We start from the raw sequence: 25,065 nt of genomic DNA, 5'->3' as shown, positions 1-25,065 counted from the left end.
GTCTATAAACTCAGCAGTTGTCAGGAAGCCAGCAACTGATGTTTACCCGTGGTTTCTGGGCTGTGTACCTGGGATGTGCTAGTTAGAGCAGAGTTCACCTCCCCCCAGTCCTGGGCTGCAGAGATGCTGACTTGCAATGGGTTTTTGCGGCTCTTGTTTTCAATCATTAATGTACCGACATCACGTGCCAGCTTCAGCGGGGTTCTCGTTCTCTAGCAGGCTCCCCCACTACAGACATTCACACACATACACGCACCACTCCAGATACTCTTCAGAGACTGACATCACACATTCATTTGATAAATATTTATAGCTCTGGCTGGAAAGCCCACACCACCACCCATGGATCCCACCCACAGTGGGACTGGCCCTATGTCAGCTTGGCTTGTAAACCTCTCTGAGTGCAGGGCAAGGCGTCCTGGGCAAGAGGCAATAAACACACACTACTTGGTTGAGCCCCTGACTGACAGAATCCTGAAACCAGAAACGAGTCTACATTTCCTGCAGAGTCTGTACGCTTTAGATCTCCATGGGTGCTCGGCCTCGGTGGGAGACAAGCAAGAGGACGAAACGGATTTGGCTTTTGAAAGAGGACTCTTTTTTGAATTGCAGTAAAGAATCTGTGACCAGGTGTCCCCAGAAGACCTCGTTATGCAGCTTCCAAACATTTTCTAGGTCCTGGGCCTCTTTTGGAATGTGATTAAAGTTCTAGGTATTCTCCCCAGAAAAATGCACACAAGCACATATACATGACATTCGGTGCACATAGTAATGTCAGAGACAGGCCTTCGAGAAGCTAAGAGTCCCACAGAGAACGTAAATGAGAGGACAGAAATGCACAGAAATAAGGATAAGACAGTTACACTTGCTCTGGAGGATTGTGGCGTTTAAGTATTTTGAGAGCTCCTGGGGGAGAGAGATCAAGCTGTAAGGTAAAGAGTCAAGCACAACATGAAGGAGCCTGTCCTAAATGCATTCTGATGTCCTCCAGACATCTGCTGAGGGCCTCTGAGCCTTGATGTCCAAGTGCAGTGGCCTGGACTTCTGAATCCCATGGACCGAGGAGTTCCACGCCCTCTCCAGCATATCTGCTGGTTCCCTGTGGGGACCTCAGTCTCTTGGCCCTCCTACCTCTCAAAATGCTAGCTTCCTCACACACCACTTCTGTCCCCTTAGGACACCCCCTCCCCCAACACAAAATTCAGCCACTCATCTGGTTTGCACAAGAAAAACTCAATCACACCAAGAATTTATACACACAGGTTTCCCAAAATACGGGAGAACGGCTCCTGGGATGCAGTCGTGTTAAACAGCACCTGGCCTTCTGCCAGCCCTGTGCCCTCTCACCACACTTTTGTCTCTTTCCTCCTCTTTCTCAGAAGCAACTCAAAAAGTTCCTGGGTCTTAGTCCAGCTGAAACCTAGGCCTGGGGTGTGGGTGGGGCGAGGGTTGGTGGCAGAAGAGAACTACCCTCTCTCCAAGGATTTCTCAAGGCCTCCTTCCAAAGCACACACACAATCTTTTGCTAAGAGGAAGCCGGCAGTAAAAGTCTCTCCATCCCGTTTGTACTGGTGAATTGAAGAGAACAAAATCCACTCAAGCTAGATTAAGCAAGAAGGGATTTATGACAGGATATTAAGTGTCTTACAGGACTACTAGGAAGAATTTAGAAAAGATTTTAGGTTGAGCTTGCAGTAAAGTCTTCCAAAGAAGATCCTGGCCACCAGGGAAGCCACTTGCTCCAGGATCAGCACTGCTCCTGCTACAAGGCCAGCGGCAAAATGCATAATCCTGGGCCTCCCAGCATCTATGAGACTGTGGCAGGACCCCGGGATGTCTGCTCATGCCTGCAGAGAAAGCTCAGTCAGCCTCTCAGCTGCAGTGCCAGCAGAAAGTGCAGGAGCAGCAAAGGGCTGGCCTCTGCTTGGCTCCCCGCTAGATCTCTTTTGCCTCACACCTTGAGGTTTGATCATCCATCCAAGGGAAGACATCTGAGAGTCCATCACAGTCAGGATCCACTGGGCCTACCCAGCAGGTAGGGACTCTTTCCTGAGCACTCATCCTTGTAATGTGGGCCACACACACATGGGTGCCCTACTCCTTGGCCCCAGGCAGAGCCAGGACTGGAATGAGACAATGGGCACCAGAGGCCCAAAGCTGAAAGAGGCACTTCTATGGCTCATGCAAGTGCAAGGTCAGCCCCTGGAGTGAGTGTCTCCTTAAATATTTGTGCACTCAGTCCTCTGTTCGCCTCATCGTAGTTCCAGCCACCTCCCAGGAGAGACTAACCTGTACTCCTCCCCCAGCCTTGACAATCTGGAAACAGGTCCTGGCTGGACACCATGGTGAGATTTCCATGTGGAATCACATGGTGCCACCTCCAGCCTGATTCCTAGGCCAGATACCAGAAGAGGCACCAGGCTCTCTGAAAGTCAACCCATCTATGCCAGCTCCCTTAATTTGAGAGTCATCAGTAAACAGATGTACTTTGTACCTCTTAATCCCTTACCCCTATCTTGTCCATTCTATGGATACAATTAAAAAAAAAAAAAACTATAATGATATACTGTTGGCTTCCCAGGTGGCAGAGTGGTAAAGCACCTGCCTGCCAACGCAGGAGATGCAAGAGACACGGATTGGGTCAGGAAGATCTCCTGGAGTAGGAAATGGCAACCCACTCCAATGTTCTTGCCTGGAAAATTCCTTGGAAAGAAGAGTCTGGTGGGCTACAGTCCATGGAGTCGCAAAGAGTCAAATACAACTGAGCACATACACACACACAATGAATATACACGGGGAATACAGCCAATGTTCTACAATAATGTAAATGGAGTATAGTCTTTGAAAACTGTGAATCCCTATGTTGTACACCTAAAACTTGTATAATTTTGACCCTGAGACCTGACCCCAGGTCCAGCTGGGTGGCCAGCACCATGCCGCACTGCCTCCCTGGCAGAGGCCGACTTTTCAAGGTCCATTTCAGGATACGTCCCAGCACAAATGGAACGCTGGTGTAAAAGGTCCTCTATCCTCCCCATTCCCACCACCACCCCTGTGAAATGTTAAATGTACAAGGATAACTTTCCTCCCACTTCTTTGCAGCCCCATCCCCTGGAGACCCACCCAGACTGAATCATACACAGGAGGCAGCCAGGGGTGTGGTGGGTGGTATGCTGCCCTGTAAGGGAGACCGAGAGGTTTCCAGCCAAAGGGCCCTGGGTTGGTAGCCCAGCACCACCTCTGTGTAGCACTGGGCAGGGGACACTCTCTCTGAGCCCCTCATTATCTGTAAAATGGGATAAATGATACCCACCTCATAGGGTGGTTAAAGGGACTAAACATGTATGTATACAGTCTTGCCTCTGCATCCGTAGGCAATTGGTTCCAGGAGCTTCCTCGGATGCCAAAATCCACGTATCCTCAAGTTTCTTAAATAAAATGGTGTAGGATAATCAATACAGTCAGTCCTGTGTATCCATGGGGTTTTTATCCATGGATTCATCCAACCAAGGGTTGAGCAATTGGTTGAATCAGAAGCTGCAAAATCCAGCAGATTCAGAGGCCCAATTGTGTATACAAAATCTACGTTGTCAGCCAGGTTGCCTACCCTTTGAAATTCAAAAACACTGGCTTGAATCTCATCTCAGCCTCTGCCAGGGACCAGATCCATTTAGAGATTTATTTCTGCACAAATCAGAATTGTGTCACTTTCCTTCGAAGGCAAAAAGGCTACAGATGGTCTTGGGTTTAAGTACTATTTTCCTCTCTGTTATCCATGAAAATCTCTGAGAACTGTTCCAGGTCCACAGTAATCATTTAGAGGACCAAGAGGCCAAGAGGGGATAGAAAGGAACAGTCTCCTTCTTAAAGCAGAGGCTGAACCCCTCCAAAGCCTCCTATAGAGGACTTCGGGGAGGAGCTGCTCTGTTCTGAGGTTTATGATATAAGAAACAGAAAACCCAACCTGAAGGCCTTAAACACCGGGACGACTTATTGGTTCACAAAATCCAAAGACAGGGTGAGCTCTAGCATGGGTTGTTCAGAGGCTCCCAATATGTGGGGGTCTATACCCCAGTTTGTCCATGAGTCTCTCCCCTCCCCCTTCCCCTCCCTCATCAGCTCTTTCCAAAGTAGCCTTTTCTTGGGGTAGCAAGATGGCTGCTGCCAGTTTCCAGGGTGACACGCTTCCTCATTCACAGCTAATAGATGGATGTGGTTGCATGCCCACTCCTATGCCAACAGGGTTGGGACTGTGTTGATTGATGACTTAGGCCATTTGAAACCTACCCCTGAAACCAAAAGTTGGCTTGACCCTTGACTTAAACCACATGGTGGTTATACATGCTGAGATGGCGAGGCCACCACAGTATCTGCTACAAAACCCCTTTATCAGCGTGGGTGCAGGTATGCTGTGTTGTGTGTGACATGTTTGATATGCCACTGCGTGTAAAGTATGAGTGTGCTATGTGTACGTGATGCGTCTGTGTGAGCTTGTGTGTGAGATGTGTGTCTATAAGTATAAGGATGCTTAGTAATCATTTTGCAACATATACAAGTCAAATCATGTTGTGCACCTTAAACTTATACATTGTGTGCATGCGTGCTAAGTCACTTTAGTTGTGTCCAACTCTTTGTGACCCTGTAGACTATAGCCAACCAGGGATTCTGTCCATGGGATTCTCCAGGCAAGAATACTTGAATGGGTTGCCATGCCCTCCTCCAAGAGATCCTCCTGACCCAAGGAACAATCCAGGCAGGTTCTTTATCACTAGAGCTACCTGGGAAGACCCAAACTTATACAGTGCTATATGTCAATCATAAGACGCTTTCTCCTAGGAAGAAAAGCTATGACAAACCTAGACAGCATATTAAAAAGCAGAGACATCACTTGTGTGAACAAAGATCCATATAGTCAAAGCTATGGTTTTTCCAGTAGTCACGTACTGGATGTGAGAGTTGAACCATAAAGAAGGCTGAGCGTGGAACAATTGTTGCTTTTGAACTGTGGTGTTGGAGAAGACTCTTGAGAGTCCCTTGGACTGCAAGGAGATCAAACCAGTCAATCCTAAAGGAAATCAACCCTGAATACTCATTGGAAGGACTGACTGCTAAAGCCGAACCTCCAATACTTTGGCCACCTGATGGGAAGAGCCGACTCACTGGAAAAGATCCTGATGCTGGGAAAGATTGAAGGTGGGAGGAGAAGGGGATGAGAGAGGATGAGATGGTTGGATGGCATCATCAACTCAATGAACATGAGTTTGAGCAAACTCTGGGAGACAGTGAAGGACAGGGAAGCCTGGCGTGCTGCAGTCCGTGGGGTCACAAAGATCGGACATGACTGAAAGACTGAACAACAAATATGTCAATCATATTTCAATAAAACTGGAAAAGTTTAAAGTGTATGTATGCTATGCAATTGTGTATATATATGTGTGTATGCAAAACGTGTGTGTTGAGAAATCTAAGTGTCCAGGTTAAGTGAAACTCACTCAGTCCTTCAGTTGCTGTCAGTCCAACTCTTTGTGACCCTGACCCCATGGACTATAGCCCACCGGAGTCCTTGGAATTCTCCAGGCAAGAATACTGAAGTGGGTTGCCATTTCCTTCTCTGGGGGATCTTCCCCACCCAGGGTCTGAACCCGGGTCTCCTGCATTGCAAGCGGACGCTACCATCTGAGCCACCAGGCAAGTCTAGATTAAGTGTTGCTTCTATTTGGGGCCTGTCACTCTGATCTCTGCCACTACCATCTTGATGGCCACTAAGGAGCACTACGCTCCCCTTCACCACCCCCCGCTCCACCCAACCCCCCCCCACCTCCACCCCCCCTCCCACCTCCACCCCCCCCTCCCACCTCCACCCCCCCTCCCACCTCCACCCCCCCCTCCCACCTCCACCACCCCCTCCCACCTCCACCCCCCCCTCCCACCTCCACCCCCCCCCCCCCCCCGTCCCTCGCCCCGCTCCGGGACCCTCTGGCCAATTGTGTACGAAATCCTTTACCCCTAAGTACAGCTGAGAGGTTGGACATTTTGAAAACTATACTAACAAAAAGGAAAAGTAGTCAATTCAGAGAGCATAAGAAATATTCAAAGTTATTTCTGACAATGTCCACCGAGGAGCCAATAATTACCTCCTGTTAACCCCAAGGCGCTGTCTGCCTTTGCTCCTTCCCAGCTCGTGGCTGCGACTGAGACACGTCTCATTCCCTGCTTTGCCGAACAGTCTCCAGGAAACCTGTTCCCGTGCAGCCCAGGCCAAAATTTCCATCTGTGCTCACCATTTCACCTCAGGGCCCTTTCTCCTCCTCCCTCCTCCTTTCTCCTCCTCTCCCCTTTTCCCCATCACTTCGGCCCGGGAGACCGCCCTTCGCAGCAGCAACCGGGCCACAGTGAATCAGCTTCATTATACTCTGTGATAAGAAGCAGCACAGTCTAAACACAGAAATAGGGCCTCACGTTCTTCATCAGCACACTTTAGGCTCCCATGAAGGACCGGTGACTTTCGTCACCTTTTCCCCAAGCCCCAGTCTGGGGCGGGTCTAGCTGCCTTGCCTGCTGCCCAGCCAACCTCCCTCATCCCCCGGGCCAGGCCAATCCAGCAGAACCACAACCATAGAACCACAACCATGTGCGGCCCTCTACTGCCCTCTGCTGGGGCTTTGCTTACACAGCCCTGGAATTCACTGCTGCTGCTGCTGCTGCTGCTAAGTCGCTTCAGTCATGTCCGACTCTGTGCGACCCCATAGACGGCAGCCCACCAGGCTCCCCCGTCCCTGGGATTCTCCAGGCAAGAACACTGGAGTGGGTTGCCATTTCCTTCTCCAATGTATGAAAGTGAAAAGTGAAAGTGAAGTCGCTCAGTCGTGTCCGACTCTTAGCGACCCCATTGACTACAGCCCACCAGGCCCTCCGTCCATGGAATTTTCCAGGCAAGAGTACTGGAGTGGGGCAGAAACACGCCCCTTGTAAACCACCACGTGGATAGTTCCGCTTTCGGCAGCACCACAAAAGTCCCGAGAAGAAGCTTAAATCTTGACGGTAGCCTTTTGGACCACTTCGGTTCATGATGGTTCGTAGTGGACAAAATGGTGACCTTCATCTTAAACAGATTGCATATTACAAACGAACTGGTGAATATCATCCAACTACACTGCCTAGTGAGAGAAGTGGCAGAAGAAGAGCAGCAAAAAAATTTGTCTTCAAAGAAAAGAGGCTGTTTTATGTTGGAAAAGACAGAAAACAGGATAGCTTGGTAATTGTTTCAGAAGAAGAAAAAAATAAAGTCCTAAGAGAATGTCATGAAAATGACACTGGAGCCCATCATGGCATATCCAGAACTCTTACTCTAGTGGAATCCAGTTACTATTGGACTTCTGTGACCAATGATGTCAAACAGTGGGTATATGCTTGTCAGCATTGCCAAGTGGCAAAAAATACAGTTATTCTAGCACCTAAACAGCACCTTCTCAAAGTGGAGAATCCATGGAGTATAGTTACTGTTGATCTGATGGGCCCATTTCATACAAGCAACAGAAGTCATGTATATGCTATAATCATGACAGATTTGTTCACAAAATGGGTTGTGATTTTGCCTCTTTGGGATGTTTCAGCATCAGAAATTTCTAAAGCTATTATCAACATATTTTTCTTATATGGGCCTCCTCAGAAAATAATAATGGACCAAAGAGATGAATTCATTCATCAGATCAATGTAGAGCTATGTGAATTGTTTGGCACAAAGCAAATTGTTATTTCTCATGCCTCCCAAACAATTAATCCAGCTGAAAGTACACCTAGCACTATCAAAACCTTTCTTTCCAAACATTGTGCGGACTACCCAAACGACTGGGATGACCACCTGCCAGCTGTTTCATTCGCCTTCAATGTCACTCACTTGGAACCTACTAAAAATACACCATATTTTCAAATGTTTAATCGAAATCTTTACATGCCTGAATCTTCAGATATTCATGAAGTGGATGGTGATAATACAAGTATGTTTGCCAAAATTCTAGATGCAATTAAAGAAGCTGATAAAATCATGGAGAATAAGACAACTTTAGTGGGCCAGATGGAGAACAACAATTGTAATGAACTAAATAAAAGCAAAATCATTGTTAAAAAGAAACCGAAGCAACTAAATCCATTTCATCTGAAAGTGGGTAATGAAGTGTTAAGGCAGAGGAAAAACTGGTGGAAGGACGGTCGCTTCCGGTCTGAATGGGTCAGCCCTTGTGTCATAGACTACATTATGGAGAACGGGGGCACTGTTCTTCGAGACAGCTCTGGGGCTAGACTTAAACGACCTATCAAGATGTCCCACCTGAAGCCCTATGTCAGAGAATCGGGTGAACAAGATAGTCTCCATCTCTTACACGGTTCAGTAGTGGCGGATCATGACTATGTTGGAATGCCCGAGCTGCCAGTTGGAGCATACCAAGCAAGTATTCTGGTGGAACATGCGGCTATTGGAGTAGACGACAGTGAGTTACTGACGTCAAGCAAGGATCGTGAACTATTAGAATACAGAAATGCCAAAATCTCTCCATTGATGGAAGATCATAATGCTCTTGAAAAGCAGACTTTTAGTCTCTTGGACTCTTCAAACCAAGTCCTTGAGTACTTAACTTAATAAACACAAAAATTCATTTAAAGTGCTATTTAGAGAATACATCACCTTGAATCTTATCTCTTCCATTCAAAAAGATTACATAGAAAAAGTATCTTGACAAACTCTTAATGACTAAATCCTGAAGGTTTATTTTGTAATTATTTATCTGAAGTTGTTCTTTTGTATATATATATGGATATATATATTTAGGCAAAGGAAGCATGTAATATATGGATATTATTTTTTCTTCTACAAACACAACAGGCAAAGCACGCTTGCTTCTTAGGAAGCAAACTAAATTCCAACTCAAAACTTTGGTATTGTTACCATGTTTTCAGTTTCAATTTTTAAAAAATATTCCCCCCTTTTAAAAACTGTTTGAACTACCTAGAACTGCATTAATAAATATTTATTGAATGTGTTAAATGAAAAAAAAAAAAAGAGTACTGGAGTGGGGTGCCATTGCAACCAGGAATCAACTCTTTTAAAAGATGAATCCTCTTTAGTCTGGCTGCTGGAATATAACTAACCAATATTTAACCCACTTATCGCTACTCAAATGCTTAATTAATTTTTTAAAATGTGTATGGGATTTAAAACTCTCACTTCATAGGGCCAGGATGCAAATCGAAAGGGCTTACTTATTCGTTCATTCATGATTCAAAAATTGATCACAGGCTACTTGCTAAACTCTGTATTAGCCCTAAGGACACAAAAAGGACTAAGAGAGAAACTACCCTAAAAAGGAATAAATAAGATGCTGGGATAGAATATAATAAGGAGAAGCTACTTGCACGAAGAGGAAAACAACACTTCTTTGTTGCAACTTTTGTTCTCCTCCTGCCAATCTCCACATAACAACCAGTGACGATGTTATACCCTGGGAAACTGGAGCATGTCACTTTCCTACTTCAAATCCATTAAGTGCGCTCCTTTATATTGAGGACAAAACCAAGCTCTCCAACAAAATGTGGCCTATCATTCCAACCCCATCTCATGTCCTTCTCTTCTGTGTTTGCTGTGCTCACCACACTGGTCTTTTTTTTTTTTTTTTTAATAGCTTCTTCAAATAAGCCAAGCTGTTTTCTATCTCCCAACCTCTGGATATGTAGCTCTCTCTACCTTGAATGTTTCTGCCTTCATCTCCATGAAGCTAGCGACTTCTTATCCGTCAAATGTCAGCCTAAATGTCACCCACCAACAAGACCTTCTCTGTTTACCCTGTCCAAAGCATGTCCACTGCTAGTTCTGTATGGTATCAAAATATATTTCAAGCCTTCAATTAATAAAGCAGTTTGATATGAGAATAAATGAATGAAACCAAAGAAACATAAGACATAAACTCTAATGCACAAGGGAATTTACTGTAAAGATGGAAAAGTGAGATTTCAAAATGCTGGGGAAAAGAGGCTAGTGAATAAAAGTGAGTAGTGATGGCACAACTCGTCTGTATACATTGAGACAAAAACACAGCTGGGATCTTATTCCTTATACCCAATTCTGATATATCAAATATGAACTGTAAAAAATAACTCAAAAAATATCCTTAAAAGCATGTTAACTAAATGCTAATCTAAGACAGAGGCTTTTCTAAAAAGACTATGAAATCTAGAAACTATATGGGGAAGAATTAGTCAAGTTCTCTAGGTAGCAATGTAACTTTGGAATGAAAAAAAAAAGGAAAATAATGACAGAAACTGAAATTTAAATGAAAGGCTAAGTTTCAAAACAGGGAAAACAAATTCAAAGAACTCTTTTCCTTAACTTAGATAGAACTGATATAAATGAATATTTTTAAAAATAGCTCAATAGAAAAGTGTGCAAAGGATAGAAAGAGTTCATAAACAAAGCAAATTCAAAAGATAATAAACATGTGGAAAGATGCTCTAATTCACACATATTTAAAGAAATGCAAATCAAAATGGCAAGAAGACTTTTTTTTTTCCCTTATCAAACCAGTACAAGACTTTTCAGATGCTGGGAGGGATATGAAGAAACTAATACTCTGGCTTCCCAGGTGGCTGTAGTGTCTACAATCTGCCTGCCAGTGCAGGAGATGCAAGAGCTGTAGGTTTGATCCCTGGGTCAGGAAGATCCCCTGGAGTAGGAAATGGCAACCCACTCCAGTATTCTTGCCTGGAAAATCTCATGGACGGAGGAGCCTGGTGGCTACCATCCGCGGGGGTCACAGAGTTTGACACAACTGAGCACAGGCACACAACACTCTCATTCACTTTTAAGGAATGCTATGCTAAGTCACTTCGGTCGTGTCCGACTCTGTGGGACCCCATAGACGGAAGCCCACCAGGCTCCCCCGTCCCTGGGATTCTCCAGGCAAGAACACTGGAGTGGGTTGCCATTTCCTTCTCCAGTGCATGAAAGTGAAAAGTGAAAGTGAAGTCGCTCAGTCATGTCCGACTCTTAGTGACCCCATGGACTGCAGCCTACCAGGCTCCTCCATCCATGGGATTTTCCAGGCAAGAGTACTGGAGTGGGGTGCCATTGCCTTCTCCGACTTTTAAGGAAAGGAGGGCGCAAATTGATACAGTTTCTTACTGCAGATAAGTTTGATAAATACCAAAATTTAAAAGGCACATATCCTTTCACATAGCAAAAAATTTAGATATGGTTATACCTGCAAGGAGATCCAGTCCATTCTAAAGGAGATCAGTCCTGGGTGTTGTTTGGAAGGACTGATGCTAAAGCTGAAACTCCAATACTTTGGCCACCTTATGCAAAGAGTTGGCTCATTGGAAAAGACTCTGATGCTGGGAGGGATTGGGGGCAGGAGGAGAAGGGGACGACAGAGGATGAGATGGCTGGATGGCATCACCGACTCGATGGATGTGAATTTGAGTGAACTCCGGGAGATGGTGATGGACAGGGAGGCCTGGCGTGCTGCGATTCATGGGGTTGCAAAGAGTCGGACACGACTGAGCGACTGAACTGAACGGAACTGGTGTCACTTGTATCTCAATACAACTGGAAGAAAATAAATTATCCATCATTCACATGATGCAATATTCTTTTATTTTTAATTGAAGGATAATTGCTTTACAGTATTGCCTTGGTTTCTACCAACCATCGTCATGAAACAGCCATGGGTTTACCCATGTCCCCTCCCTCTTGGACATCCCTCCCACCTCCCTCCCCAGATGAAGCAATATTGTGCAGAGATTAACAAGAATATGGGTGTTCTGGACATGCCAATGGGGAAAGACTTTTAATATATTAATTTTTAATATTTTAATTTTTAATTAATAATTACTTTTATTTAATTATTAATTCTCTTTTGTTATTGAAAGCATTCTGTAGAGGAGAATGATCCCTTTTGTATAATTTTTGGCATTGACACATAAGTGGGTAAGTGCATCTTTTTCTGGAAGGAATCATAGGAAACTATGCTTTTTACCTTTGAAGAGAGAAAATGGGATGGGAAGGGAAGGAACAAGATTCTCCATTTTCGTGTTTTCTGGAGTAAAGCTGAAGGACTTGAAAAGTTTCACCTTGGATTTATATTATTTTTTAACACTTTTTAAAAATTTGGCACTCAACTGTTTGTAATGAATTACGGCCTCAGTTCCGAATGCCCCTTTCATTTCGTGTGCTGTGCTAAACAACAGGATCCCTTTAAGCATTTCTCCTTTAAAGTGAGCAGGATGTGAAAACTTTCTTAATTGAGTGCACTGGAGGGATGCCGCAGGAGAGAGTAGGCTTTCCTGTCATTTCCAGGGTTGGAGGTGGGTGTGGGGACTAGAGCCTGCCCAGCCATGGCCCAGAGCACTGTCCCTCTGCAGCCCTGCAGCCTTAGCCTATGTAGAATAACCTTCCCTTAAAACTCAAAAACTTGAGCCCCACCACATACTCTAAAGGGCTCCTCCCTAAGCCAGGGCCCCAGACCATCCACCCTGGTGACACATGCCCCCTCCTGCATTCCAGGAGGTAGGAAAGCTTGTCCAGTGAGGCCAGAACAGCTCTGGCCTGCCCCAGTCAGCCAACTTCTCTGCTCTCCCATCGCAGAGCCGTACTGCTATGGACTGAATTTCCTCCCGCCTAAAATTCACATACATAGTTCTAACCCCCAGTGGGATGGTAGGTGGAAATGGGGCCTGTCCCCAATAAGAGCTCCTTTGTGAAGCAGTGAGTGCCCCTTCCTGAGAGGCTTGACAAAAGCTGAAGAGTCATGGATCAGGGATGTTAGAGAAATTATTCCTACATGAGGAAGAAACTGGGACTAGAAGATCTTTAATCTAGATAAAAAAGCATCTTTCTTTCTTGGTTTTTTTTTTTTTTTTTTTTTTGAGTATAACTGCCTTACAATGTTGTGTTAGTTTCTGCTGCACCACAATGTGAATCAGCGGTAAGTATAGATACATCCCTTCCGTCTTGAGTCTCCCTCCCACCCCACCCCTCCAAAAAAGTATATTTTAACAGAAGTAACATTCATCTAGAGACAGAAAAACCTGGGTTCACATTCTGGCTCCTCCACTTACAAGCTGTGTGATCTTGGATAACCAATTTAACTTTTTGAGCCTCAGTTCCTTGATTTATAAAATAGCAATAATTGTTCCCAATTTGTAAGGTTGTCATCTGGATTAGATGTTAACAGACGCAAAGTGGCTTGGACAGTATCTGACCTAATATCAACGTTCAGAGGTCCAACTCTAGGATTCTCTAACCCCAGGGTGTCTCAGCAGCAGTTCTCGGAGTGTGGTCCCTGGACCAAGAACACAAGCATCAGGAACTCATTAGAAATGCAAGCTCTCCATCCCACCTCACACCTACTGAGTCAGAAACTGGGATTGGGCCCCAGAAATCTAAGGTTTAACTAGCTCTCCAGGTGATGCTTATTACACTAAAGACTTTGAACGACTTTGAAAAGCAGTTCTCTAAGCAACAGTCTTGTCTCTGAAACACAAGAACGGGAAATCTCTCCAAAACTTGAAAAGTTCTCTTTTTTCCACCATAAAATAAAATTAGTGCTGAAATGTTGATCCAAATGACTTTTAAAAGGCAATTGCCTTTGTAAGCAGGTTTCGCAGGCAGGAGTCATCTGCATTCTGGAGTAAACATGTCAGTATGACCTGGGCTTGGCAAGCACGCCCTCAGCCAAAAAGCACTGATCAATTGACTTACTTTGGTTACACCATGTAAACCAGTAATTTGACCAATCATGAACTACACAGTTGAGCTGATTTTCCACACTCATAAAGGGGGTAAGTCAGCAGAATAGTTGGAAAAGAATTTCTTAAACTGTGATGCTTCTCTAGACGGGAAGTCACCTCGAGGGTAAGTAACAAGAATTCTCAGTGGAGTGCACATTAACTTTTTCTCTGCCCGAACAAGTCACAGAATTCAGTGATGTGTTTATCATATACATAAACCTGGACAAAGAATCAGGTTAAAGTAATTTTTAAACAGTTCTGACTCGATGGACGTGAGTCTGGGTGAACTCCGGGAGTTGGTGATGGACAGGGAGGCCTGGCGTGCTGCGATTCATGGGGTTGCAAAGAGTCAGACACGACTGAGCAACTGAACTGAACTGAAACTCATTTTATAAACAGAGGGGATCTTTTAATATACAGAACCTAGGATAATTCCATCAAAATAATCCATTTTTTCTTGAATTTGAAATGTTTCTCACGATTTTTAGGAATGAATGCAAAGATAAGTATTCACTTTTCAAAGTTCTGAGACTATCTTGAGAATTTTGTTTAAACAGTCAGGCAGAAAGCTTCATCTACACAAAGCAATAGCACCCAAATTCCTTGGGCACATTTGCTTTTGAAAGGAATATCCTTTACTGTGCATCCAACTGTGGCTTTTACCAAGCAGTTTAAAATCTATTTATGTACTGAGAACGTCTAGGCTCCTTAAGCTGGGAGAGGGGAGTATTCAAAAAGTATTCTGACCTTGAGGAAAGGAAGAGTTGGAGGGGAGAAAAGACTGCATTCAAAATAGGTATTTTAGGGACTTCCCTGGGGGTCCCGGGGTTAAGACTGTGCTTCCAATGCAGAGGGATGACTGGTTTGCTCCCTGGTTGGGTAATTAAGATCTCACCTGCCACTCAAACAAAATTGGTATTTTAGCCTCTTTCCATGCTGACACTGCTCTCACAAACATGGTGAATGTTTCTAAAACCCACCAGACTTTCTATAAGAAGTGTGGCAAGCACCAACTGCACGAAGTGACACACGCCAGGAAGGGCAAGGATTCTCTGCCTGCCTAGGAAAAGCGGCATTATGCCAGGAAGCAGAGTGACTATGGCGGCGAGATAAGCCGATTTTCCGGAAAAAGGCTAAAACTACAAAGAAGATTGTGCTGCAGCTCGAATGCACGAAGCCCAACTACAAGAGAATCTTGGCTAAAAAGAGGTACACGCATTTTGAGCTGGGAGGAGATAAGAAGAGAAAGAGGCAAATGATCCCGTTCTGAGCTTCACAGTTTTATTATGAAGACAGTAGAAGTTTGAGATTGTTTACCTCAAAAAAAAAAAAAAAAAAGGTATTTTAAATATACTGTGATATACTGACATGGAGAACAGACTTGTGGTTGCCAAGGGGGAGAGGATTGGGGGGCGGATGGAGGGGAAGTTGGGATTAGCAGATGCAAGCTATTATATATAAGATGGATAAACACAAGTCCTACTGCATAACACAGGGCACTATATTCAATATCCTGTGATAAACCTTAATGGAAAAGAATATTTAAAAAAGAATATATATATGTGTGTGTATAAATTAGCAAAACATTGTAAATCAACTATATTTCAATTTTTCTAATGTAAAAAAATAAATTAGTATACTGTGATACATACTTTTTTCCAAAAAGAAAGGAGGAGAATGGGGCAACAGAGGATGAGATGGATGGATGGCATCACTGACTCAATGGACATGAGTTTAAGCAAACTCCGGGAGACAGTGAAGGACAGGGAGGCCTGGCATGCTGCAGTCCGTGGGGTCACAAAGAGTTGGACAGGACTTAGCGACTGAACAACAAAACTGAATATAGTTCAATGCCAAGCTATTTTTGGAGACAATAAGACAAATAGAAAGGAGAGAGTTTCTTGAATGATGCTAGAAAGGAAGGCTTCTTGGAGGAGATGGGACATGAAATAAAATGTATATTTTAAGGCAGGCAAGAACATTTAAACAAAATTCTGCCTTTCTGTTCCATTTGGGCCTCTTCCCTTCCTCCCTAATGTGCAGTGTGGGTCTATCTGCATTACAAGTTAACCAGAGCTCCTCAAAGATGGAAATTCCTACTCGAACTTAAACATCAATTTTTTTTCTTTTTTCTTCTGATGCTAGCAACATAACTTCCCCAAAGATTCACATTACTTCCCAAGTCTGTAGGCAGTCGTAGGAACTTACTGCTCAATTTGTACATGTTTACCTGGACTATGTATTTTTGGTGAATGTTATATATCAGTCTATCATTTTGATGTACGATCCTTTGTCTCAAGAATGTATATGACCTTGCCTTCAACTTCTAACAGGTCTCAGAGCTTCTGAGAGTCTGTCTCCTGGGTTCTAATCCTCAGTTTGGCCCAAATAAAATCCTCTTTTTTCTTCTTAATGTGACTTTTAATTGAATATTTGTCAACATACGCATAATGAATGTCAAAGAACTGGTAAGTTTTAATGCTGGGATGTGGGCGTCCCTTGTAGCTCAGCAGTAATGAATCTGCCTGCCAATGCAGGAGACTCAAATTCAGTTCCTGCGTCATGAAGATCCCCTGCAGAAGGAAACAGCAACCCACTCCAGTATTCTTGCCTGGGAAATCCAAGGAACCGAGGAGCCTGAAAGGCTACAGTCCATGGGGTCAGACATGATTTAGCAACTAAAGAACAACAATGCTGGGATGTACTCACTTGTCACTGGCCGTTAAAGAGTGTTATTCTTGCCATTAAGATTTTGCTTGAAATGGTTCCCACATTCTGCCTATTCAAATCCTACCCATTTCAAAGTCCATCTTCTTTTCTTCTTTCAACAAGAATCTAGAACGAGAAGGAAGGAGAGAAAATGGCGTCCACGGATTATAGTACATACAGCCAAGCTGCAGCCCAGCAGGGCTACAGTGCTTACACCACCCAGCCCACTCAAGGATATGCACAGACTACCCAGGCATATGGGCAGCAAAGTTATGGAACCTATGGACAGCCCACTGATGTCAGCTATACCCAGGCTCAGACCACTGCAACCTATGGGCAGACCGCCTATGCAACTTCTTATGGACAGCCTCCCACTGGATATTCTACTCCAACTGCCCCCCAGGCATACAGTCAGCCTGTCCAGGGGTACGGCACTGGTGCTTATGACACCACCACTGCTACGGTTACTACCACCCAGGCCTCCTACGCAGCTCAGTCTGCATATGGCACTCAGCCCGCTTACCCGGCGTATGGACAGCAGCCAGCAGCCACCGTGCCTGCAAGACCGCAGGATGGTAACAAACCCGCTGAGACTAGTCAACCTCAATCTAGCACAGGGGGTTACAACCAGCCCAGCCTAGGATATGGACAGAGTAACTACAGTTATCCCCAGGTGCCTGGGAGCTACCCCATGCAGCCGGTCTCAGCACCACCATCTTATCCTCCTACCAGCTACTCCTCTACGCAGCCGACTAGTTATGATCAGAGCAGTTACTCCCAGCAGAACACCTACGGGCAGCCGAGCAGCTATGGACAGCAGAGTAGCTATGGTCAACAAAGCAGCTATGGGCAGCAGCCACCCACTAGTTACCCCCCCCAGACTGGATCCTACAGCCAGGCTCCAAGTCAATATAGTCAACAGAGCAGCAGCTACGGGCAGCAGAGTTCATTCCGACAGGACCACCCCAGTAGCATGGGTGTTTATGGGCAGGAGTCTGGAGGATTTTCCGGACCAGGAGAGAACTGGAGCATGAGTGGCCCTGATAACCGGGGCAGGGGAAGAGGGGGATTTGATCGTGGAGGCATGAGCAGAGGTGGGCGGGGAGGAGGACGCGGTGGAATGGGCGCTGGAGAGCGAGGTGGCTTCAATAAGCCTGGTGGACCCATGGATGAAGGACCAGACCTTGATTTAGGCCCACCTGTAGATCCAGATGAAGACTCTGACAACAGTGCCATTTATGTGCAAGGCCTGAACGACAGTGTGACTCTCGATGACCTGGTGGACTTCTTTAAGCAGTGTGGAGTCGTTAAGATGAACAAGAGGACTGGACAACCCATGATCCATATTTACTTGGACAAGGAAACAGGAAAGCCCAAAGGCGATGCTACGGTGTCTTACGAAGACCCAGCAACTGCCAAAGCTGCTGTCGAGTGGTTTGATGGGAAAGATTTCCAAGGGAGCAAACTTAAAGTGTCTCTTGCTCGGAAGAAGCCGCCCATGAACAGCATGCGGGGAGGGATGCCGCCGCGCGAGGGCAGGGGGATGCCGCCGCCGCTCCGAGGAGGTCCAGGGGGCCCAGGAGGTCCTGGAGGACCCATGGGGCGCATGGGAGGCCGCGGAGGAGACAGAGGCAGCTTCCCACCAAGAGGGCCTCGCGGTTCCCGGGGGAACCCGTCTGGAGGAGGAAACGTCCAGCACCGAGCTGGAGACAGGCAGTGCCCCAACCCGGGCTGTGGGAACCAGAACTTCGCCTGGAGAACAGAGTGCAACCAGTGTAAGGCCCCAAAGCCTGAAGGCTTCCTCCCACCGCCTTTCCCGCCCCCAGGCGGTGACCGTGGCAGAGGTGGCCCTGGAGGCATGCGGGGAGGAAGAGGTGGCCTCATGGACCGCGGTGGTCCTGGTGGAATGTTCAGAGGCGGTCGTGGTGGAGACAGAGGTGGCTTCCGTGGCGGCCGGGGCATGGACCGCGGTGGCTTTGGTGGTGGAAGACGAGGTGGCCCTGGGGGACCCCCTGGACCACTGATGGAACAGATGGGAGGACGACGAGGCGGGCGAGGAGGACCTGGAAAGATGGATAAAGGCGAGCACCGTCAGGAGCGCAGAGACCGGCCCTACTAGACGCAGAGACCCGCAGAGCTGCATTGACTACCAGATTTATTTTTTAAACCAGAAAATGTTTTAAATTTATAATTCCATATTTATAATGTTGGCCACAACATTATGATTATTCCTTGTCTGTACTTTAGTATTTTTCACCATTTGTGAAGAAACATTAAAACAAGTTAAATGGTAGTGTGCTGAGTTTTTTTTCTTATTTTAAAGATGGTTGTTTAAGACTAAACAATGGGAACCCCTTGTGAGCATGCTCAGTATCATTGTGGAGAACCAAGAGGGCCTCTAACTGTAACAATGTTCATGGTTGTGATTTTTTTTTTTTTAAATAAAATTACAAATGTTTATAAACAGTCAAAAAAAAAAAAAAAAGAATCTATAACGTCCTTAAAATAAGAAGGGACCTTGTTCTTCTTACCTTTGGGGACAATAAGAAGAGAAGATCTGAAGTAGAAAGCCCCAAGGGATAGAGCATATGGTTGTGGTTTCCAAAGTAGAGTCACATGCATGTTGGCCCATCACTTTATACCTCATCTTATTTCCACACTGATCCCAGGAGAGAGATATGACCACCCACCTTGGCCTCCATACCTTTGACAGATTACTGTACCCATGTCATAAAGCTGTTCTGAAGATTAAAGGAGTTTTGGCATTTCAAGTAATGGAACAAGCAAACATTCAGTACCTCTTAGTTACTACTATTTAATTTCTAGTAGGGGAAGTACTCCAGTGTTCTTGCCTGGAGAATCCCAGGGACAGGGGAGCCTGGTGGGCTGCCGTCTATGGGGTCACACAGAGTCGGACATGACTGAAGCGACTTAGCAGCAGCAGGGGAAGTAAGGGCCAATCAATCAAAAATATTAAGTAACTTGCCCAGTCATGCCAGGGATACCACACACTTACGGATAATTCCTATGCTAATGTCTTGCCTTGAGAATTCCCAGACCAAGAGGAAAATGTCAGATACTCAATCTACCTGATATATAGACTCTGTGGTTGCAACTTCTTGAGGGAGATTCTCCCACCCCTCTCCCACTACCAACTGCAAATTTTATACCCTGAGACCAGACTGTTATCTGTATTGGTGGGATTTCTTTCCTTACCCTCTTTTACTTAGAGAATAGCCTCTTAAGGATTCTAGCATAAGCCCCAAACCTCTAATTCTCTCTCTCTGTGAGCATTAAAACTCAATGCCTTGAAGTAATGGGAAACAATCCTACTTTTACCCACCACTATCTGGGTAGTCTTAGCATGGGCTTTAGTTTCTGTCATTCAGATCAGTAGATCTCTCAGCTGTGCATTTACAAGGACATGCCATACTATAATGTTCTCATTGCTTTTTTTTTTTTTTTAATTCAGTATATCTAGGTTATCTAGCAGCATATTAAACATGTCTAGCAGAAGGATTTTCTGGTTATTTTAGTTTGCCAGAACTAAGATTTCTATCATAGTTTTCTTTTTTACTGACAATGAAATTATTAATAGTTCTGTTGATCTTTACATTCCCAGTTCTTATCTAAAGGAGCATTTTATATAGTTTTAAATTCCTGAAAATAGGCTCATGTTTTAGAGATGAAAGTTTATTAAAAACCTAGAGGTGGGGGAATAATAAGGGGGAAAAAAAAAAACCTAAAGGAAACTGTGACATAGATCATAAAACAACTGCCCAGAAAAATGTAATGACAAACTATAAGCCTAAAAAGTTTTACTAATGATCAGGTGTCCCACTACTACAGAAACAAGCCTTATTTTTAAAAATGACAAGGAAAAGCACAATTTAAAAATTCTCCTGGGAACTTCCCTCATGGTCCAGTGGTTAAGACTTGACCTTCCAAAGCAAGGGGCATGGGTTCAATCCCTGGTCAGGGAAATGAGATCCCACATGCCTCATGGCCAAAAATACCAAAACATAAAACAGAAACAATATTGTAACAAATTCAATGAAGACTTTAAAAATGGTCCTCATAAAAAATAATCTTTAAAAAATAAAAATTCACCTGCAAAGACATATCCTATGATATGCTCTGTTAAGGCCTGCATTGTGTCTTCCCGTAATTCAGATGTTGTAATCCTAACCCCCAGTGCCACAGAATTTGACTTATTTGGAATTAGATCTTGAAAGAGGTAATTAAGTTAAAATGAGGTCACTAGGGTTAGTCCTAATCCAATTATGACTGGCCTCCTTAAAAGAAGAAAAAATTAGGGCACACACACCCAAGGGACGGCCAGGTGGAGACAGAGGGAGAAGACACCACATACAACCCAAAGAGAGAAGAATCCTCAGAAGAAACCAGCCCTGCAGACACCTTGATCTTGGACTTTGAGCCTCCAGAATTATGAGAAAATAAATTTCTGTTGTTTAAGTCACCAGGCCTGTGGTACTTTCTTGTGGCAGCCCTAGCAAATGAATGCAATTCCTATTCTTTCTTAATAATATATACAAACTACTTAAAATATATACCCCTTTGTGTCCTGCTATTTAGGGGGCAGGGTGGGAGGGAGAGTCAAGAGGGAAGGGATGTATGTATACATACAGCCGATTCACTTTGTTGTACAGCAGAGACTAATACAATGTTGTAAAACAATCATACTCCCATAATAGAAAATATAAATAAATAAAAGATATCTAATTTGAGATCTCAAATATTCTTTACCAAAAGATCAAATATTTCAATTAGTACTATATTTGATCAACATGTAAAACAGCTCACTCTTCAGAATGGTTAAATATACATGTTTACCAACACTACAACCAACCACAGAAAGAATCAACATCAGAAAGCTGAAGAATCTTAGCAATCTATTTGGAATACGTACTCAACAAAACCTACACTGACCAAATACACTAACTACTTTACCTTGATCTGGGCCACTCAAGCCCAATGTGGAGCACAGCATTTGTGAACGGACTTTGCACACTCATGTCAGCTGAAGCAAAATCTCTGTACTCACTACCAAACTAGATCTGCAGGTTAAAAACGTCTAATTTTAGGCTTCCCTGGTGGTTCAGTGATTATGAATCCTCCTGCCAGTACAGGGGACTCGGGCTCAATCCCTGATCTGGGAAGACCGCCCCCCCCCCCGCCCCCATGGCACAGAGCAACTAATCTCAAGCGCCACAATTACTAAGCCAGGGCTCCAAAGCCCGTGAGCCACAACTACTGAAGCCCTCGGGCCCAGAGCCGGCTCCACAACTAGAGAAGCCACCACAGTGAGAAGCCCTTCGCACAGCAATGAAGACTCACCACAGCCAATATATAAATAAATACATCTTTTAAAAAAAGTTGAATTTCACCCATGTCTGCTATGGTTAGGGGAAAACAAAAGGCTGCCTGTCACTCTCTGTATCAAGTCCCAATGGTTGCCTCATGATTTTCTCTCCTTCTAGTCTTCTAATTCCTTACAGAACTTCTTCCCCTACCTGCCTACTGCATATGCTACAGTTCCTCATAGCTTGGGCTGGGCCCTCCCTTGTCACTCTACATTCTCACTTGAGTTTATCTCAACCTGTCCCATAATTTTAAATTTCATCTATATGCTAGGAGCTTTCAGACTTATTTCTCCAGTTCTTAGAAACTCTCTTCTAAGCTCCAGACCTGTATATTCAATAGCCTGTCTGATATCTGTCTCAGAGATGTCAGAGACAGGGCAGGCAACACACCTGAAACCCTACTAGGGATCTGCACTTGCCCAAATGTGCTCCTCCACTAATCATATGTATCTTGGAAAATGGCACCTCATTCACCCAGTTGTCCATGCCAGAAACCTGGAAGTGCTTCCTGACACTACTTTTTCAATGACCCTTGTATCCAGTTCATTAGCAAAAGAAGTGAAAGTGAAAGTCACTCAGTCGTGTCCAACTCTTTGCGACCCCATGGACTATACAGTCCATGGAATTCTCCAGGCCAGAACACTGGAGTGGGTAGCCTTTCCCTTCTCTAGGGGATCTTCCCAACCCAGGGATCAAACCCAGATCTCCTATACTTCTGGCAGATTCTTTACCAGCTGAACCACAAGATTACACACACACACAGACACACACATACACATGTGGAAATGGAGAAAAGTGAAGAGATTATATTTATATATATCTACCACCACCTGCCTGTTTGCCTGCTAAGTCACTTCAGTCATGTCCAGCTCTTTGCAACTCTAAGGATGACAGCCCACCAGGCTCCTATATCCACAGGATTCTCCAGGCAAGAACACTGGAGTGGGTTGCCACGCCCTTCTCCAGGGCATCTTCCCTACTAGCGTCTCTTATGTCTCCTGCATTGGCAGGTGGGTTCTTTACCACTAACGCCACCTCCATCACCTTAAACCTATTCCTAGCTATTTATCATGTTACTCGGACAGTAGTTTTCTATGTATTCTACCCACATCCTCTCAAGCACTATCTAATCCATTCTCCACAAGGTAGCCAAGACAATCTTTAAAACCACAAAACAATTCTCTTTCATAGACACCTATTCAATGATACATATACATCACTTCAAACTTTCAGTTACATTGCACCTAAGATAAAATCCAAACTCCTTAACCTACTTTATGTCAAAAGAAGTCTCATGGACACATGCATTAGAAAAAGGATTTCCTTAGAAAAATACTTGCAAAACTTTACAAGTGAGTTAAGGCTTTAGTAGGACTGGTTCATCAAACACTCTTCCCCGCACCCAAGGTTATAAGGTTTACAGTCAGCTGATTCATGACTGAAGAGCAGTTTTCTCATACGACTTCGATATTCCCCCAAATTCTTGCGTATTTTCAGACTTGCAAAAGTCAGCCACGCAAACGTCATTAATTGAGTTGTTTTTGTTAGGGAATCAATAACATGGGAAACATTGAAGGTTTCATTCACTTTGGAGACCTACAGAGAGTGTGACACAGATTTTGTTTGGTTACCTCAGAGTGCAGTTGTTTTGTTTTTTTCTAACTGTGACGACTATACTTACATGGAAACAGGGCAAGGCACCAGTTTTGCTTTACATGGGCATGACTGGGCTATTTCTTATGTCTTCAAGCCTCAACTCATGCTACTCTCCCCATCACTTTTTACATTCCAGCATACTGGAATTCTAGCAATATGACTTTCAGGTTCACAAAGCTCTTCCCCAGAATACTGTCCCTTCTGTCTCGCATACACTCCACTTGAGCCTTTACGTAGCCAAATTTTACTCTTCTTCCCAGTGGCAACCTAAATATCACTTCCTTCAAATTCCACTCTAAATCAGGCTCTCATGTTATTCAATGATAGTGTTCTGCACTGTCAGTTAGGATGCTGTTGATTGCCAGTAACTGAAACACCAACTCAAATGTGTTGCTAGGGTCTTTAAGGCCAGGAGGGTTTGGGCAAGAATAATAACATTCATCACTAAGTTTACTTTTGTCTAATGCTCACTTTATAAACCTTAAAATGTATTAAACAGTATTTCCTGAAAATACAATGCAGAATCCACTAACCGTATGTGCCTATTGAACACTTGAAACTAAGGAATGGCTAATGCAACTAAGGAACTGAACTTTAAATTTTGTTTATTTTTAATTAACTTAAAATTTTAACTTTAAACTGATAATTCATTCAGTTACTGGAAAACTTATAAATTTGTTTGGAAAATTCAAGTATGTGGATCATTTTTTTTTTTTTGGCTGTGCTGTGGGGCTTGCAGGATCTTAGTTCTCTGACCAGAGATTGAATCAGGGCCCCAGCAAAGAAAACATCAAGTCTTAACCACTGGACTGCCATGGAATTCCCTGGATCTATTTTCTTTTCAATGCCAAATTTTATGAAATTTAAGTACAGGTCCAATAGTTCCAATTAAAATTAAGCAACTGAATTAAGTATATAAGTGTAAAATACATACTGCATTTACAAGACTTACTATGAAAAATAATGTGAACTATCTCAATTTTATATTGATTATACATTGAAGCTATATTTTTTATATATTGGGTAAAACAATATTATTAAACTAATTTCATCTACTTCTTTTTATTTATTTAATGTGGTTACTAGAAAAATTTACGGAGAAGGCAATGGCACACCACTCCAGTACTCTTGCCTGGAAAATCCCATGGACGGAGGAGCCTGGTAGGCCGCAGTCAATGGGGTCGCTGAGTCGGACATGACTGAGCGACTTCACTTTTATTTTTCACTTTTATGCATTGGAGAAGGAAATGGCAACCCACTCCAGTGTTCTTGCCTGGAGAATCCCAGGGACGGGGGAGCCTGGTTGGCTGCCGTCTATGGGGTCACACGGAGTCGGACACGACTGAAGCGACTTAGCAGCAGCAGCAGCGGAAAAATTTAAATTACGTACATACCCAGTATTATGTCTATATTGGACAACTAATCAAAACATAAATTTAATGAAGTTTCCACTTAAAGGTTTTGAGGGAGGTGGGAGGAAATGCAATTATCAAACTAGTATTTTTTTTTTTAAAGATAGATGTGTAACATGCTGAAG

At 44.1% G+C, this 25,065-nt stretch overlaps 1 protein-coding gene and 2 pseudogenes across 4 annotated transcripts in view; 2 read left to right on the top strand and 1 right to left on the bottom strand.

Moving 5' to 3' along the window:
- IRAG1 (inositol 1,4,5-triphosphate receptor associated 1) overlaps positions 1–16,609 on the bottom strand; it is a 166,494-nt gene extending 149,885 nt beyond the window's left edge. For all 3 annotated transcript variants that reach the window (XM_086340046.1, XM_086340048.1, XM_086340059.1), the window contains exon 1: positions 16,489–16,609. The gene's annotated coding sequence lies outside the window, so the exon portion shown is untranslated. The remainder of the gene's footprint in view (positions 1–16,488) is intronic.
- LOC147357742 (large ribosomal subunit protein eL42-like) lies at positions 14,608–15,049 on the top strand (annotated as a pseudogene).
- Positions 16,597–18,781, top strand: LOC147357740 (RNA-binding protein EWS pseudogene; annotated as a pseudogene). Its single transcript, XR_015142066.1, has one exon. The product of XR_015142066.1 is annotated as an RNA-binding protein EWS pseudogene (transcript).
- The last annotated feature ends 6,284 nt before the right edge of the window (positions 18,782–25,065 follow it).

The sequence above is a fragment of the Bos grunniens genome, chromosome 15 (genome assembly GCF_055505025.1).
Source record: "Bos grunniens cultivar Pamir isolate PY7600 chromosome 15, Bosgru_T2T1.0, whole genome shotgun sequence".
NCBI lineage: Eukaryota > Metazoa > Chordata > Mammalia > Artiodactyla > Bovidae > Bos > Bos grunniens.
This window is presented reverse-complemented; position numbering and strand designations above follow the sequence as displayed.